Consider the following 17180-nt stretch of genomic DNA (forward strand, 5'->3'; position numbering starts at 1 on the left):
TTGGGGGAATAACCCTGTAAATACTGGGGGAATAATCCTGAAAATATTGGGGGGATAAGTCTGAAAATAGTGGGGGAATAAGTCGGTAAATATTGAAGGAATTATCCTGTAAATATTACAGGAATAACCTTGGAAATATGAAGGAAATAACCCTGTAAATATTGGGGGAATAGCCAGGTAAATACTGGGGGAATCATCCTGTAAATATTGGGGGAATAATCTGTAAATATTGGGGGAATAATCCTGTAAATATCAAGGAAATAACCCTGTAAATATTGGGAGAATTATCATGTAAGTATTGGGGAAATAACCCTGGAAATATTGGGGGAATAGCCAGGTAAATATTGGGGCAATAGCCCTGTAAATACTGGGAGAAAAATCCTGTAAATATTGGGGGAATAACCTTGTAAATATCAAGGAAATAATCCTGTAAATATTGGGAGAATAATCGTGGAAATATTGGGGAAATAACCCTGGAAATATTGGGGGAATAATCCTGTAAATATTGGGGCAATAATCCTGTAAATATTGGAGGAATAATCCTCCAAATAGCCATGTAAGTTTTGGGGGAATAATCCTGTAAATACAAAGGAAAAACCCTGTAAATATTTGGGCTATAACCCTGCCAATATTGGGAGAAAAATCCTGTAAATATTGGGGGAATAACCCTGTAAATATTGGGAGAAAAATCCTGTAAATATTGCGTGAATAGTCCTGTAAATACTGGGGAAGTAGCCATGTAAATTTTGGGGAAATAATCCTGTAAATATTGGGGCATTAGCTAGGTAAGTATTGGGAAAACAGCCAAGTAAATACTGGGGGGAAAACCCTGTAATTATTGGCAGAATAATCCTGTGAATATTGGGGCTATATTGGGGCTATAACCCTATAAATATCAATGGAATAATCCTGTAAATATTGGGGCAATATCCATGTAAATATTGGGGGAATATTTATATAAGTATTGAGGAAATATCCATGTAAATATTAAGGGAATAACCCTGTAAATATCAAAGAAAAAAACCTGTAAATATTGGGGCTATAACCCTGTAAATATCAAGGGATTAACCCTGTAAATATTGGGAGAATAATCCTGTAAATATTGGGGGAATAGTTATCTAAGTATTGGAGAAATAGCCATGTAAATACTAAGGAAATTTTCCTGTAAATATCAGGGAAACAGCCACGTAAATATTGGGGAAATAACCCTGTAAATAGCACGGGAATAATCCTGTAAATATTTGTGTTATAACCCTGTAAATATTGGGGTTATAGCCCTGTAAATATCAAAGGGAATAATCCTGTAAATATTGGAAGAATAACCCTGTAAATATTGGGGCAATAACCCTGCAAATACTGGGGAAATAAACCTGTAAATATTAGGGGTATAATCCTGTAAATATCAAAGGAAAAACCCTGTCAATATTGGGACAATAACCCTGTAAATAGCAAGGGAATAATCCTGTAAATACTGGGGCAATAACCCTGTCAATATCAAGGGAATAATCCTGTAAATATCAAGGGAATAATCCTGTAAATATTGGGGGAATAGCCATGTAAATATTGGGGCAATAACCCTGTAAATATTGGGGCAATAATCCTGTAAATATTGGGGCAATAACCCTGTAAATATCAAAGGAAATCCCTGTCAATATTGTGGCAATAACCCTGTAAATAGCAAGGGAATAATCCTGTAAATACTGGGGGAATAACCCTGTCAATATTGGGGCAATAATCCTGTAAATATTGGGGCAATAATCCTGTAAATATTGGGGGAATAGCCATGTAAATATTGGGGCAATAATCCTGTAAATATTGGGGGAATAATCCTGTAAATATTGGGGCAATAACCCTGTAAATATTGGGACAGTAACTCTGTAAATATTGGGGCAATAATCGTGTAAATATTGGGGGAATAACCCTGTAAATATTGGAGGAATAATCCTGTAAATATTGGGGGAATAACCCTGTAAATATTGGGGGAATAACCCTGTAAATATTGGGGCAATAATCCTGTAAATATTGGGATAGTAACTCTGTAAATATTGGGGCAATAATCGTGTAAATATTGGGGGAATAATCCTGTAAATATTGGGGAAATAACCTTGTAAATATTGGGACAGTAACTCTCTAAATATTGGGGCAATAATCGTGTAAATATTGGGGGAATAACCCTGTAAATATTGGAGGAATAATCCTGTAAATATTGGGGGAATAGCCATGTAAATATTGGGGCAATAACCTTGTAAATATTGGGGGAATAATCCTGTAAATATTGGGGCAATAACCCTGTAAATATTGGGGGAATAGCCATGTAAATATTGGGGCAATAACCCTGTAAATATTGGGGGAATAACCCTGTAAATATTGGGGGAATAATCCTGTAAATATTGGGGGAATAGCCATGTAAATATTGGGGTAATAACCCTGTAAATATTGGGGGAATAACCCTGTAAATATTGGGGCAATAACCCTGTAAATATTGGGGCAATAACCTTGTAAATATTGGGGGAATAGTCATGTAAATATTGGGGGAATAACCCTGTAAATATCAAGGGAATAGCCATGTAAATATTGGGGTAATAACCCTGTAAATATTGGAGGAATAACCCTGTAAATATTGGGGCAATAACCCTGTAAATATTGGGGAAATAGCCATGTAAATATTGGGGCAATAACCCTGTAAATATTGGGGCAATAACCCTGTAAATATTTGGGGAATAGCCATGTAAATATTGGGGGAATAACCCTGTAAATATTGGGGGAATAACCCTGTAAATATTGGGGCAATAATCCTGTAAATATTGGGGCAATAACCCTGTAAATATTTGGGGAATAGCCATGTAAATATTGGGGCAATAATCCTGTAAATATTGGGGCAATAACCCTGTAAATATTGGGGCAATAACCCTGTAAATATTGGGGCAATAACCCTGTAAATATTTGGGGAATAGCCATGTAAATATGGGGCAATAACCCTGTAAATCTCTGCAGAAGTTTTGCTGCTCACTCCCACCAGCCAGTGAAAGCTGTGCTGTAAGAAAAGCCCGGAGCTGAGAGAAAATGAAATTTGCTGTCCTGAGTTCTGCTGGGCCCAAGGTGACCCAGAACTGTCCCAGCACCTCACTGGTTTCATTTCCCTGCTGAAAACACAAATGCGTCACCAAAAGCACAGCTCGGGCCCAAAGCGGGAGCCTTGGGATCGTGACCTGGGATTTTATTCAGGAATTGCCGTGATTTTCACCCCCAGCACCAAGAAATGCCTTCCCACGCGGCGGGAAGTGCTCCGCAGTGACATTCTGCGTGGGGCTGGTGGCACCCCGGCGCTGAGCCGCCTGGTTCCCAGGTGCCACCAGGACCGACATTCCCACACGGATATTCCCAGAAAGCCTTGATCCCTCCTTGCAGCAACTGTCACTGCTTACAAGCCAAACCCTCCGCCAAAACCAGGTTTTTGTGACACTTCAGAGGCTGATCAACCCTTCAGGCCCAGCTCTGATGCCCCAGCACGGTATTTCCATTTAAAGCACGGATCCTTCCTCCAAAACAGATGTGCAGCGTCCTTCTCATCTCCCATCAAAGCTCCCGGGGTTCCCCCTTTGCCAAGGCACCACTAACGAGGTGATGTCTTGGGAACCGAGGTAAATTAACCTCTCCACCGCTGAGGAGGAGGCTGGAACACAGCTTCAGCTGAGGGAGGTGCCACCAGTGGCACTGGCAGCGAGGCTCTGCTGAATTTACCATTTTTGTCACGCTTTGATTCAACTTCCAGAGATCCATCAGGAGCTTCTGCTCCTTCAGCTCGGGGAAAGGGAGGCAGGGAGCGGGGTGCCTGTGATGTGTGACCCCGTTTCAGCCTGGAGCTCCAGGATGAGGAGGGGATTGCCAGGCGGTTCAGGAGATAATTCCCAGATTTGGGGCCACCCCTGTAAGACACAAGAGGTGACTCCTGATTCCAGACCTCCCCCATTCCCAGGAAATTGGGGGAGCAGCCAGCACCTACCCCACATTCTCTCTCCACACCTTCCCACACTGGGATGCTCCCAGCCAGCCAAAGTTCTGCACTCCCAGCATGAGCAGGGCCCAAATATTCCAGAACCATTTCCCAGATTCTCAGAATTTTACCTCTTTACCCCCATTTTGCTCATCCCAAACTCCAGGCCAAAAATCCCAAGGATGACACAACCTCAAACATCCATTTATTCTCTGCTGCCATCAATCCAGCCCTTCCACAGAGCAGCCCACACCTGGAATGTCAGAGAGCCTCAAAAAAACCCAATTTTATCCTAACTGTGCTCAACACAAGAAGAGGCACTGCCTGCAAATGGCATTTATCTGCCCAGGCTGAAAAGCTGCAAATGTTAAAACACCATCCCATAAATGAGCTCCACAGGTCAGGTTTCCTCCTCAGGAGGATTTTTGGGGGTTTTTTTTGGGAAGCTGAAAGGCTGGAAAAATCTGAAGGAAATAAAGGAATGTGGGGGATCACAGAGCACATCTTCACTGACTGCACACAGTGAGAGCAGCTGTGGGGTTTTGGGGAGGGGTCTTTGTGCTTCAAACCCACATTCATCCTCATTCTTTGCCCAGGAGTTCCTGCTTGTGTCTCTGATGTTGGAGAAGTGTTGGGATCTTCCTGTGTCACCCCACTCCACCGTCCTGAGCCTTCCTTCTGCACCCCCAGCTCCTCGCTGCCACATCCCCGCAGCTCTGGGGGGCTGTTTGTGTTATTATTGGAATCTCTTCCTTTCTGGCAGGTTTTCCTCAAAGGCAACAAAAGCCACATCCACCCTACAAAGGCAACACCCTCCAGATCCAAGGGGTTTGCCCCACAGCAGAAGGGAGAATGAGCAACCATGAAAATCCCGATTTTCAGCCCTATTCTCCCTATTGTCACCCTCACAAGTGACACAACTGCTTTTTTTTTTTCCCTTCTTTCTTTTTTTCTTTTTTTCAAATGTAACTCATCCTGCATTAAACACCAAGATCAGGCAGTAATTCAAGCAAATAAGCAGCCAGAAGGAAAATGTTATTTTCCGAGCGATGCCAACGATTTTATCTGTGCATCTCCATGTATTATTTTCCAAAGTTTCTCACGACATGCAGTGTATTATCTGCCATCCATAAATCACATTTTCCTTCCTTCCAGCAGCCCCCCTGACAATCTGTTCCATTAACTTGTGCCACTGCTGCATAATGGCTGGGATAAGTGCTGGGATCCACCCACACAATTCCTGCTGGATTGTATCAACAGCCACAGAGATGCTGCTCTGGCCCCTGGATACCACCAGGAACTCTATTCAGACATATTGACAATTATTATTTCTCTCCTGTGGTTTCCTATTGAGTTTAAAGGCATCAAAAAATTTTAAAAAACGCAAAGAGGATTTCACAAGCACAAAAAAGTATTTTCACCACAAACCCCAAATTTACCTGAGCAACGTCTGAGAGCAGAAGCTAATGCAGTCTCAATTAAAGAAATTAAAAATAACCAAATACACTTCCTGGCTTGATCAATAAATAAATCAACCTCAGCTCCCCAGAACTCCCCAGAGAGAGGAAATGAGGAGCGCTCAGAGCTCCTGCTGAGGGTGAGAAGCCCTGCTGGAATTGCAGGATGAATCCCCTGTGATCCCAGGGTGGCCTCCGGCCCCGGCTGTGCAGGTTGGGATGTGCAGGGAGGTGACCCCCCCCCTCCAGGCACTGAACCCACGAAATGAAACCCTTCTAAAAACCATGGGCAAGTGAGATGGCTCAGAACAGAATTCCCAGCTGCTGGAGTAGAAAGGGACCAGACAAACAACAAAATGCTGCATTTCTTTGATTTTGGGGGGCTGGGGGGAAGGATGAGGGATTTTAGCCTGAAACCATCCCCCAAAATTAGAGATTCTCACAAGAGCACCAAAGCACAGGGGCGGGAGGGGGACCCTGAAAAGTTTCCCAGAGCAGCTGTGGCTGCCCCTGGATCCCTGGAATGTCCCAGGCCAGGCTGGATGGGACCTGGAGCAGCCTGGGACAGTGGGAGGTGTCCCTGCCATGGCAGGGGTGGCACTGGGTGGGATTGAAGGTCCCTGGGACGGTGCGAGGTGTGGGATTGAAGGTCCCTGGGACGGTGGGAGGTGTGGGATTGAAGGTCCCTGGGACGGTGGGAGGTGTGGGATTGAAGGTCCCTGGGACGGTGGGATTGGTGGGATTGAAGGTCCCTGGGACGGTGCGAGGTGTGGAATTGAAGGTCCCTGGGACATTGGGAGGTGTGGGATTGAAGGTCCCTGGGACATTGGGAGGTGTGGGGTTGAAGGACCCTGGGACGGTGGGAGGTGTGGGATTGAAGGTCCCTGGGACAGTGGGAGGTGTGGGATTGAAGGTCCCTGGGACGGTGGGAGGTGTGGGATTGAAGGTCCCTGGGACGGTGGGAGGTGTGGAATTGAAGGTCCCTGGGATGGTGGGATTGGTGGGATTGGTGGGATTGAAGGTCCCTGGGACGGTGGGAGGTGTGGGGTTGAAGGTCCCTGGGACAGTGGGATTGGTGGGATTGAAGGTCCCTGGGACGGTGGGATTGGTGGGATTGAAGGTCCCTGGGACGGTGGGAGGTGTGGGATTGAAGGTCCCTGGGACGGTGGGATTGGTGGGATTGAAGGTCCCTGGGATGGTGGGATTGGTGGGATTGAAGGTCCGTGGGACGGTGGGATTGGTGGGATTGAAGGTCCCTGGGACAGTGCGAGGTGTGGGATTGAAGGTGCCTGGGACGGTGGGATTGGTGGGATTGAAGGTCCCTGGGACAGTTGGAGGTGTGGGATTGAAGGTCCCTGGGACGGTGGGATTGGTGGGATTGAAGGTCCCTGGGACAGTTGGAGGTGTGGGATTGAAGGTCCCTGGGACGGTGGGATTGGTGGGATTGAAGGTCCCTGGGACATTGGGAGGTGTGGGATTGAAGGTCCCAGGGACAGTGGGATTGGTGGGATTGAAGGTCCCTGGGACGGTGGGATTGGTGGGATTGAAGGTCCCTGGGACGGTGGGAGGTGTGGGGTTGAAGGTCCCTGGGACGGTGGGATTGGTGGGATTGAAGGTCCCTGGGACGGTGGGATTGGTGGGATTGAAGGTCCCTGGGACGGTGGGATTGGTGGGATTGAAGGTCCCTGGGACGGTGGGATTGGTGGGATTGAAGGACCCTGGGACGGTGGGAGGTGTGGGATTGAAGGTCCCTGGGACAGTGGGATTGGTGGGATTGAAGGTCCCTGGGACATTGGGAGGTGTGGGGTTGAAGGACCCTGGGACGGTGGGATTGGTGGGATTGAAGGTCCCTGGGACGGTGGGAGGTGTGGGATTGAAGGTCCCTGGGACGGTGGGAGGTGTAGGATTGAAGGTCCCTGGGACGGTGGGAGGTGTGGGGTTGAAGGTCCCTGGGAGGGTGGGAGGTGTAGGATTGAAGGTCCCTGGGACGGTGGGAGGTGTGGGGTTGAAGGTCCCTGGGACAGTGGGAGGTGTGGGATTGAAGGTCCCTGGGACGGTGGGAGGTGTGGGATTGAAGGTCCCTGGGATGGTGGGATTGGTGGGATTGAAGGTCCCTGGGACGGTGCGAGGTGTGGGATTGAAGGTCCCTGGGACGGTGCGAGGTGTGGGATTGAAGGTCCCTGGGACAGTGGGAGGTGTGGGATTGAAGGTCCCTGGGACGGTGGGATTGGTGGGATTGAAGGTCCCTGGGACGGTGCGAGGTGTGGGGTTGAAGGTCCCTTCAAGCCCAAAGCAGTGTGGGGTGCTCTGAGCCATTCCAGGGTTACACCGGGGAGGAAAAGGGAGAGCCAGGGCTGACCCGAGGAGGAGCCACAGGGACAGAAGGGACAAAAGCCCCAGGTGGAAGCAGCAGCAGCTCCTGTGCTGCTCTGCCATGCCCACGCTGCCCCTGCACAGTCCCATCCCCTCCCAAAATCCCTCCAGCCTCTTGTCCCGGGTGAGCAAATCTGCATTTGGCACTTGGGGGCTCTAGGGCCGGCCAGCAGAGTGGGGCTGAAGATCACAAGGTCCCCGTGTGCCAGGTCACCGCGTCCCTGTGTCCACACTGGGGCCACAAGGCTGGGGAGGGCAGCAGGAGGGATCTCTGCCCCCTCCCTGCATCCCCTTTCGTGATAAATAAAAAGACTCCCACATTCCTTCTTCAATGTTATTAAATATTAATATATCTAATAATTGACATCTATAGAATAACATCATAATACAGTATGCATTATATATACTGTATAACGTATTATACAGTAAATTATATAGTATAATGTATGTTATGTATTAATATATTACACCATTAACTTATTAATTACAATATTATACAGATATTAGCATTATATTATTATCTTATGATATAATTAATGATATCTTATTATATTATTGATATAAACTAATATTTTTATCTATTAATTATTCTCTTTTATAAATTATATATTTTATATACCTTTTATATATATAAGAAATATATAGCTATATATCTTATATATACTTTTAATATTATTATATATATTTTTATAATTATATATTAGTTTTTCTTTTTATATATTAATTATTCTTTTATATGTATTATATAGTATGATGTATATTGTGTATGAATATATTACACTCATTAACTTATTAATCATCAGTATTAGCATTATATTATTTATGATATTATGATATAATTAATGATAGATGTTATTTTATTATATTATTGATATATATTAATTTTTATATATTAATTATTCTTTTAATACTTTATAAATTATATATTTTAATATATCTTTTATATATATAACATATATATAAGATATATATATTTATATATTTTTATAATTATATATCATTCTTTTAATATATTAATTATTCTTATATATATATTATACTATAATGTACATTATGTATTAATATATTACACTCACGAACTTATTAATTACAATATTATACTGGTATTAGCATTATATCATTTTTATATGATAATTAATGACATAGGTTGTTTTATTATATCATTGACCTATATTAATAATTTTTATATGTTAAAAATTATTATTTATCCTTTAAATATTATTTATTCTTTAAATTATTATTTATTCTATAGATATTATTATTTATTCTTTTTTTAATGTTTTGGCATCCTTGACCCCCTGGAAGAGCTGCCTGAGCCGTGCAATCACCCAGGGAAGCTGCACACACCAAATCACCCAGCTCAGCCTGACTCCCTTGGCTGGGCTGAGTCCCTGTCACTGTCACCCATTCTGAGAGTTCACGGGTTTAGAATACAGTAAAATACATAAATTTGATATAAATATATATATATATAAACATAATAGTTGACTTGATATAGTAAAATAGACAAAGCAAGGTAGAGCTTTTAAAGCAGAGACTAGTCTTTACTTCTCCACCACCTTCTTCTTCCTGAGTTTAAGTAACATTGTGTAATTAAATAAAAAGTCCACATTACAGGACACAAGTAGTCAGTTATTAAGCTAAAAATAAAAATAATTTAAATGTCAGTTCTTATTTAGACAGTTTATCCTTAAAAAAGCCTTATAGGAAGAAAGACACAGCTCCATTTTTAACTTGTTAGAAGAAAGTACTGTAAAACTCACAGTTTGTAAAGACTGCAATAGAAATAGAAACTGATAAACATCTAAGTCTGAATAAAAAATACCATATCACATTTTATCCCAACCTAAACAATAGAATAGAATAAAATTTAAAAGAATAGAATAGAATAGAATAGAATCATAGAATAGAGTAGAATAGAATAGAATAATAGAGTAGAATAGAATAGAATAGAATAGAGTAAAATAAAATAAAATAAAATAAAATAAAATAAAATAAAATAACATAAAAATCAACAACCCATGGTTCTGTGCTCAGGCCAGGGAGGTTCATGGATGCATTTATGGCACCCCACACCCCAAATTTCTGGCCCCAGCCAGCACAGGCAGAGGGAGGGGCACAGGTAACGGAGCCACGTGAGGTGGAGCAGATTAATTTAAGAAGAATTATCTCCCAGACAGTTCCCAGCACCCAAAGAGCTCTTGCAGGAGAGCGTTGATAAATAAAAGATGGAAAGCTGCAGGCCTGGAGGACGGAATTGTTCAAAGCAAGCTCTCCCAGTGGGGCTGGGGAGCGGAGGCACGGAGCTGCTCCCTCGGAGGGTGGGATAAATGCCATTCCTTCCCCCCAGCTGCAGAGCAGGAATGAAAGCCTTTTCCCTTTGAAAAGGGAGAGGCCACGACTGCTGAAGGCTTCCTCCACTCCCAAGTGGGGTAAATTGCTGGCCCTGCAAATTCCCCCCTGGAACTGCAGAGAATTTTTTAGATGGAGGGAATTCTTTTCCCCACAACTCACAGCTCCAAGGTTGTTGATGTTTTGCTGGTAAAGCCCAAGAAATAAACAGGATCCCGTTGTCCTAAAGCCATTTATCTCTGCTGAGAATTGAAAACATGGTTGAAAACAAATGGAGAAAATAAAGCACGTCAGAAAACCAGCAAAATTCAGCTGCACTGACTCAGGAAACGCTGCTGCCATCCCAATCCCTTCTCTGTGTCAGCCTGCCCTATAAAAACATTGCAACAGCAGCAAATCACCCAGTGGGTGAAAATTCAGAATCCCTGAGAGACAGAGAATAAGGAAAGAAAAAGGAAAGAAAGAATAAGGACAGAAAAAGAATAAGGAAATTTATTCAGAATAACCCGAATATGCTACCGAGTCCAACCAAAGCACAAAAAAACCCCAAAAATCCTTAAATCTTGGTAATATCCCTGAAAGTCATTTGGAAAATAAATGAAAGCAAGCAGCCCTGTGTGAACAGGCACTGCAGAGCAACTGGAGTCAAACCCAGCGTCACGCTTGCAGAGGGGGCTGAATTATTGATTTCCCTTATGAATATTTCTGTGGAGCTGCTGGAGTTTGGCTCGTGACCAGTGATCCACTTTCAGCCCTCAGCACCAGCAGAAAGAACTTTTAACTCCTTGCACCAAATCTCCCCCTCAGAATGCATCATTTTGTTTGGGTGTGGAACTGCAATTCAGGAAATCAAAGCTTGGGAATACTTTTGAATTAAATAATTATTTAACTATTTCCACCTTGATGCACGACCTGGAAAAAAGACTCTTCCAGAAAGGAAGTATAAAGGCCTCCCAAAACAAAGGCAGCTATTAAAAAATCCTCTTGAGCAACATTTTTGCATAGCTCTGACACAGCAATACTCAGAGTAGCAGATCTCTCATCATTATTGACTTGCACTGGTGCAAGCAAGTCACTGCCAGACTCAAAATAATCCACATTTTCTGCAGTTTTTCCCAGGCTCCAGCATTTCAGTTGACCTAGTCCCTTACAGCAATGGGAGAAGAGAATTTGGGAGTTAATGCAAATTAACAGTTCCGTCAGAAAAGGCAGAGAAATATTCTTTGTAGAAGAAAAGGGAAAGAAAGGTGCCATAATTGAGAGAATGAGAGAAATTGAGAATGAAAAGAGAACAGTGGATATTAGGAAAAGATCACTTAGTGACCAAGTGATCGGGAAAGTGGTGGAGTCCTCACCCCTGGAGGGATTTAAAATCCATTTGGATGTGGCATTTGGGGACATGGGGCAGTGGTGGCCTTGGGGAAGGGCTGGCTTCAATCATCTTAAAGGTCTTTTCCAACCTAAATTCCACGATTGTCTGTTTTGTCGAAATTCAACACTTTGAGCTTAAACTACTGTTTAATGGAACATTATGGTTTTGTTTTCACAAAACCAGAATTTCCCAGCAGGAAAATAAAACCCATCCAGGAGCAGCAGAGGAAGAAGGGTCAGACGAGGCCACCATGGGGTGGGGACAATTCACGGGTGGAGCAGGGTTTAGGATATCCCAAAAAAAAAAAAAAAAGCAGAACAGGTGGAGGCTCCCAACCAAAGCAGATCTGGGGGAAGCCCCAAGGAGCCCCAGCAGCCAAACCCCCATCCCAGCTGTGCCAGGAGTAAAGCTCAGCTTTGTTAAACCTATCACTGGCAGGCTGATGGGGCCACGGGGAGGCTCAGGAGAGTTGTAACGGGGTCCGGAGCGTGGAGCCAAAGCCACCCTGGGGCAGGAGAGGCCCCAGGGCAGAGCTGGCCCTGGCAGCAGCAGCCAGGACTGAGGGGTCAGGGAACCACCCTGGCCATGGGGCATCCCCCAAGGGTGGCACAGGGGCATGCTGGCACGCCCCTGCAGGGAAAGCATCTCCCGAGTGGGATAGTTCACGTGTGGGGAATTTTGGAAGGAATTCCAGGCGGGATTCCTGAGTTGGTTTTGATGATGTGGGTTGTTTTTCTTGTCTTTTGCATAGGTAGGAAGGGTGAGTTGGGCTCACATTGTCACTGCATGGCTCAGAAGGTCACAAGACCCTTATTCACAAGATCTTTTAAGGATTTATTGACCAATAAAACACTGCCAACAAAGATATTTGTGGTTTTGACTTAATTCTTAAATATTTCATCTTATGGACTAATGCTCATGTAATTTTTCTTAGCTAATTAAGTCATGACACAAACCTACAGTACTGCATTCTAATTTCTTTGTTTACCTTTGTACTTACTTTTTTTTTTTTCCTATTTTAAACTCTAAAACCCCAAACTTTCTTTTACTTAGTTTCTATCCTAAACTACAAATACATTACAGAAACCATACATACACTATAGAAAATAAATACACTATAAAAATGACACATACACTATAAATACTCTATAGAAAATAGATCCACTGCAGAAACGATACACACACTATAAATACACTATAGAAACCATATATACATTATAAATACATTATAGAAACCATACATACACTATAGAAGACAAATACACTGTATATACACTATAAATACACTATAGAAACTATATATACACTATAAATGCTCTATAGAAAATAAATACACTATAAAAACTATATATACACTATCAATAGTCTATAGAAAATAAATACACTATATATACACTATAGAAACTATATATACACTATAAATACACTATAGAAAATTAATACACTATAAAAACTATATATACACTATCAATAGTCTATAGAAAATATACACACACACTATAAATACACTGTAGAAACACTGTATGTGTTGCTACTTTAAACTATAAATCCACATTCTCACTTCTAACACCTAAGTTTAGAAGTCTTTTCTAAGGTCTCAGACCAAATAATGAGTTTAATTCAAAGCTTTAGCTTACAAACCCAAAATTCTGAGAGCTCCTCACATTTCAGATTCCAACATTTGCTCTGCGTACATTGTCCAGGGATTAATGCAGAGCCTAATTTATTGTGTGGCTGAATCCCGAGGGAAGAATTCCTGGAGGGGCTCAATCCTGACATGTGCGCCCCCAAACCTTCCCCTGTGCAGAGCCAGAACACCTCAGGACGTCAGGACAAGGACAGGGCTCCTCCCCAAAGAGCTCTGCTCTCCTCCCATCCTCACACCTGCAGCACATCATTCTCCTCTGCCCTCCAGGACTGCACATCCCGGCCGTTCCCAATTCCAGGAGAGAGGAAGAGCATCCATCATTTGCCAGCATCCACAACTGGGCAGAGCAGCCAGGGCTCAGGGGACAATGCCCTGGTTCCCTGCTGGAGCTCCTGGTCACCAGAGACGACAGCTTAAATTCCCAATCCATCTCCCTTCCTCACTCACAAAGTGAGGAGCTGAGTGCCAGCACTGCTGGAAGCTGGAGTGTCCAGGGATCTGGTGCTGCAGCAGGATTCCCAAAGCCCGGGTGGAACAGGAACGCTCCCCCTGCTCTGCACCAGATTAAAACCTCAGGAACAGAAACACGGCCCAGAACTGCAAAGGACAACAGCAGCACCGAGGGCCCTGCACTTCCCTGCAGCGTTTCCATGGAAAAGGGATGCTCCAAAGGGCTGGAAGGGCAGCGTGGGAATCAGAAAAACAGAAACTTCCACAGACACAGGAGGGTTTGATCTGCAGCCTTGGAAGATGTGATGTGAAAACACAACACACAGACACTAAGCAGAAAAGGCATGAACTTGTGTTTCTATAGTTGCAAGAAAGAATATGCTTTAAATGAGTGAGAAACTGCATGGGTAAGATGGTGAAGGGTTTGTAATGGAGGGTGGGCTTGAGTGGAGCGAGCTGAGAGTTTAGAAGTTGTAATAGAAATATATAAATGAGACAGAAGTCATTGGACGAAAGTACACTTATCACAGCAGAAGTAAGTAAAGGTGATAGGCCAGGAAAGTAAAATAAACCCTGTGTTGGGGTTTATTTTAGGGGTTTGTGGGGTTTAAAAGCTGTCTGTTGGGTTAGAAAGTTCTGTATTACCTTGTAATGAAGAAACTTGTGACTGCTCTGAGCTATGGCTGAATGCTTGCTCCTCTAAAATCTCACAGCCCCTGAGACTGATGTTTATCTGAGCCATAAATGGTTTGTAGCCTGAAAACAGCCCCATCCCTTCATTTCTGCAATGACAGGGCAGCACAGAGCTGGCTGGGGTTTTGTCACAGCCAGATTTGAGCACTGCTGAAGTTCCACGTAGCACAAGAGCAACTGCAGCACCTTTAGAACCACAGTGATGCCCTTCTGGGGGCATTCTGCCAGAACAAGTCCTGCCAGGAGGACGCTGCAGGGTAAGGTCTGCGCCTGGGCAAACCCAGGGCAAGGGGAATATTTCTCTGTCTGACCCCCAGGGAAGCCCTGACTTTGACCCTCATTCATGGAGAAAGCCTCAAAATAAACTGGAGACCACAAAAGTGGGAAAGAGATTGCAGAGAGCAGTATAGTATGTCACTTGGGTGAGAAATTTAGGTTGTAGGGTTTTTAGGATGTGGTAGATGGGGACAACATGGAGGGTATGGGGTGTTGTCTCGTGCTCCTGTTTCTTCCTCCTTCCTCATGGGTTTGGATGGTGTCTTGTAATTGGGCAGGAAAATCCACATTGCGGGTCTTTAGGGGTCAGTTATGGGGTTAGAAGGGAAAATAATTTAGGTGTCACTTCTTAATTGGGTAGCTGAGCTTTTGATTAGGCTTAAAAGGCCTTGTGACAAGAGATTGTTGGCCATTTTTGTGCTGCTTTTCCTGCACGCAGGGTCTGGTGCAGACGGCGTGCTGGAGTTTTGATAAGATAACAATAAACAGAGGCTGAAGACAGAACAAGCCCCGTGTGCCTCCTTTCCTGCCACGTGCACCCCAAGCCTTGCCCTGAGCCCAGGTTAGACCCGGCTCAGCAGCCCAGGGAGGGCAGGGACAGCCGAGGGGGAGGGTGGCAGAGGGGACAGCCACCACCTGCAGAGCCCAGGGACGGACAGAGGGATCCACCGGAGCCCCCGTGCCCTGCCCGGGCCACGCCACACCCCAAATACCTGCCCACACCCCAAATACCTGCCCACACCCCAAATACCTGCTCACAATCAACCCCACACCCCAAATACCTGCCCACACCCCAAATACCTGCCCACAATCAACCCCACACCCCAAATACCTGCCTACACCCCAAATACCTGCCCACAATCAACCCCACACCCCAAATACCTGCTCACACCCCAAATACCTGCCCACACCCCAAATAGCTGCTCACAATCAACCCCACACCCCAAATACCTGCTCACACCCCAAATACCTGCCCATACCCCAAATACCTGCTCACAATCAACCCCACACCCCAAATACCTGCTCACACCCCAAATACCTGACCACACACCACCCCACACCCCAAATACCTGCTCACACCCCAAATACCTGCCCACACCCCAAATAGCTGCTCACAATCAACCCCACACCCCAAATACCTGCTCACACCCCAAATACCTGACCACACACCACCCCACACCCCAAATACCTGCTCACACCCCAAATACCTGCTCACACCCCAAATACCTGCCCATACCCCAAATACCTGCTCACAATCAACCCCACACCCCAAATACCTGCCCACACCCCAAATACCTGACCACAATCAACCCCACACCCCAAATACCTGCTCACACCCCAAATACCTGCTCATACCCCAAATACCTGCTCACAATCAACCCCACACCCCAAATACCTGCCCACACCCCACCCCACACCCCAAATACCTGCTCACAATCAAGCCCACACCCCAAATACCTGCCCACACCCCAAATACCGGCCCACACCCCAAATACCTGCTCAAACCTCGTGCCACACCCAAAATACCAGCTGACAAAATACCAGCTCAAACCCCATGCCACAGCTGAAATACTTGCTCACACTCCATCCCACACCAAAAATACCAGCTCAAACCCAAAATACCTGCTCAAACCCAGTGCCACACCCAAAAACCCTGCTCAAACCCATGCCACACCTGAAATACTTGCTCACACTCCATGCCACACCCAAAAACCCTGTTCAAAGCCCGTGCCACACCTGAAATACCAGCTCAAATCTCATCCCACACCCAAAATGCCTGCTTGAACCCAAATACCTGCTCAAACCCTGTGCCACACCCAAAAACCCTACTCAAACCCCGTGCCACACCTGAAATACCTGCTCAAATCTCATCCCACACCCAAAATGCCTGCTTGAACCCAAAATACCTGCTCAAACCATGTGCCACAGCTGAAATACCAGCTCAAACCCTGTGCCACACCCAAAAACCCTGTTCAAACCCCATGCCACACCCCAAAGTACCTGCTCAAACCCCAAATACCTGCTCAAACCCCAAATACCTGCTCAAACCCCATGCCACACCTGAAATACCTGTTCAAACCTCATCCCACACCCAAAATACCAGCTCAAACCCTGTGCCACACCCAAAAACCCTATTCAAACCCCATGCCACACCTGAAATACCTGCTCAAACCCAAAATTCCTGTTGAAATCCCATGCCACACCTCAAATACCTGCTTGAACCCAAATACCTGCTCAAACCATGCCACACCCAAAAACCCTACTCAAACCCCATGCCACACCTGAAATACCTGCTCAAATCTCATCCCACACCCAAAATACCACCTCAAACCCAAAATACCTGCTCAAACCCCAAATACCTGCTCAAACCCCGTGCCACACCTGAAATACCTGCTCAAATCTCATCCCACACCAAAAATACCAGCTCAAACCCAAAGTACCTGCTCAAACCCCATGCCACACCTGAAATTACCTGCTCAAATCTCATCCCACACCCAAAATACCACCTCAAACCCAAAATACCTGTTCAAACCCCTTGCCACACCCAAAATTCCTGTTGAAATC

General features: G+C 44.9%; 1 protein-coding gene across 1 annotated transcript in view; it reads right to left on the reverse strand.

Moving 5' to 3' along the window:
- The window catches only part of KIF5C (kinesin family member 5C), an 85765-nt gene that overhangs the window by 54658 nt on the left and 13927 nt on the right, over positions 1 to 17180 (reverse strand). The gene's annotated exons all lie outside the window — the stretch shown is intronic.

This window comes from Anomalospiza imberbis, chromosome 7 (assembly GCF_031753505.1).
Source record: "Anomalospiza imberbis isolate Cuckoo-Finch-1a 21T00152 chromosome 7, ASM3175350v1, whole genome shotgun sequence".
NCBI lineage: Eukaryota > Metazoa > Chordata > Aves > Passeriformes > Viduidae > Anomalospiza > Anomalospiza imberbis.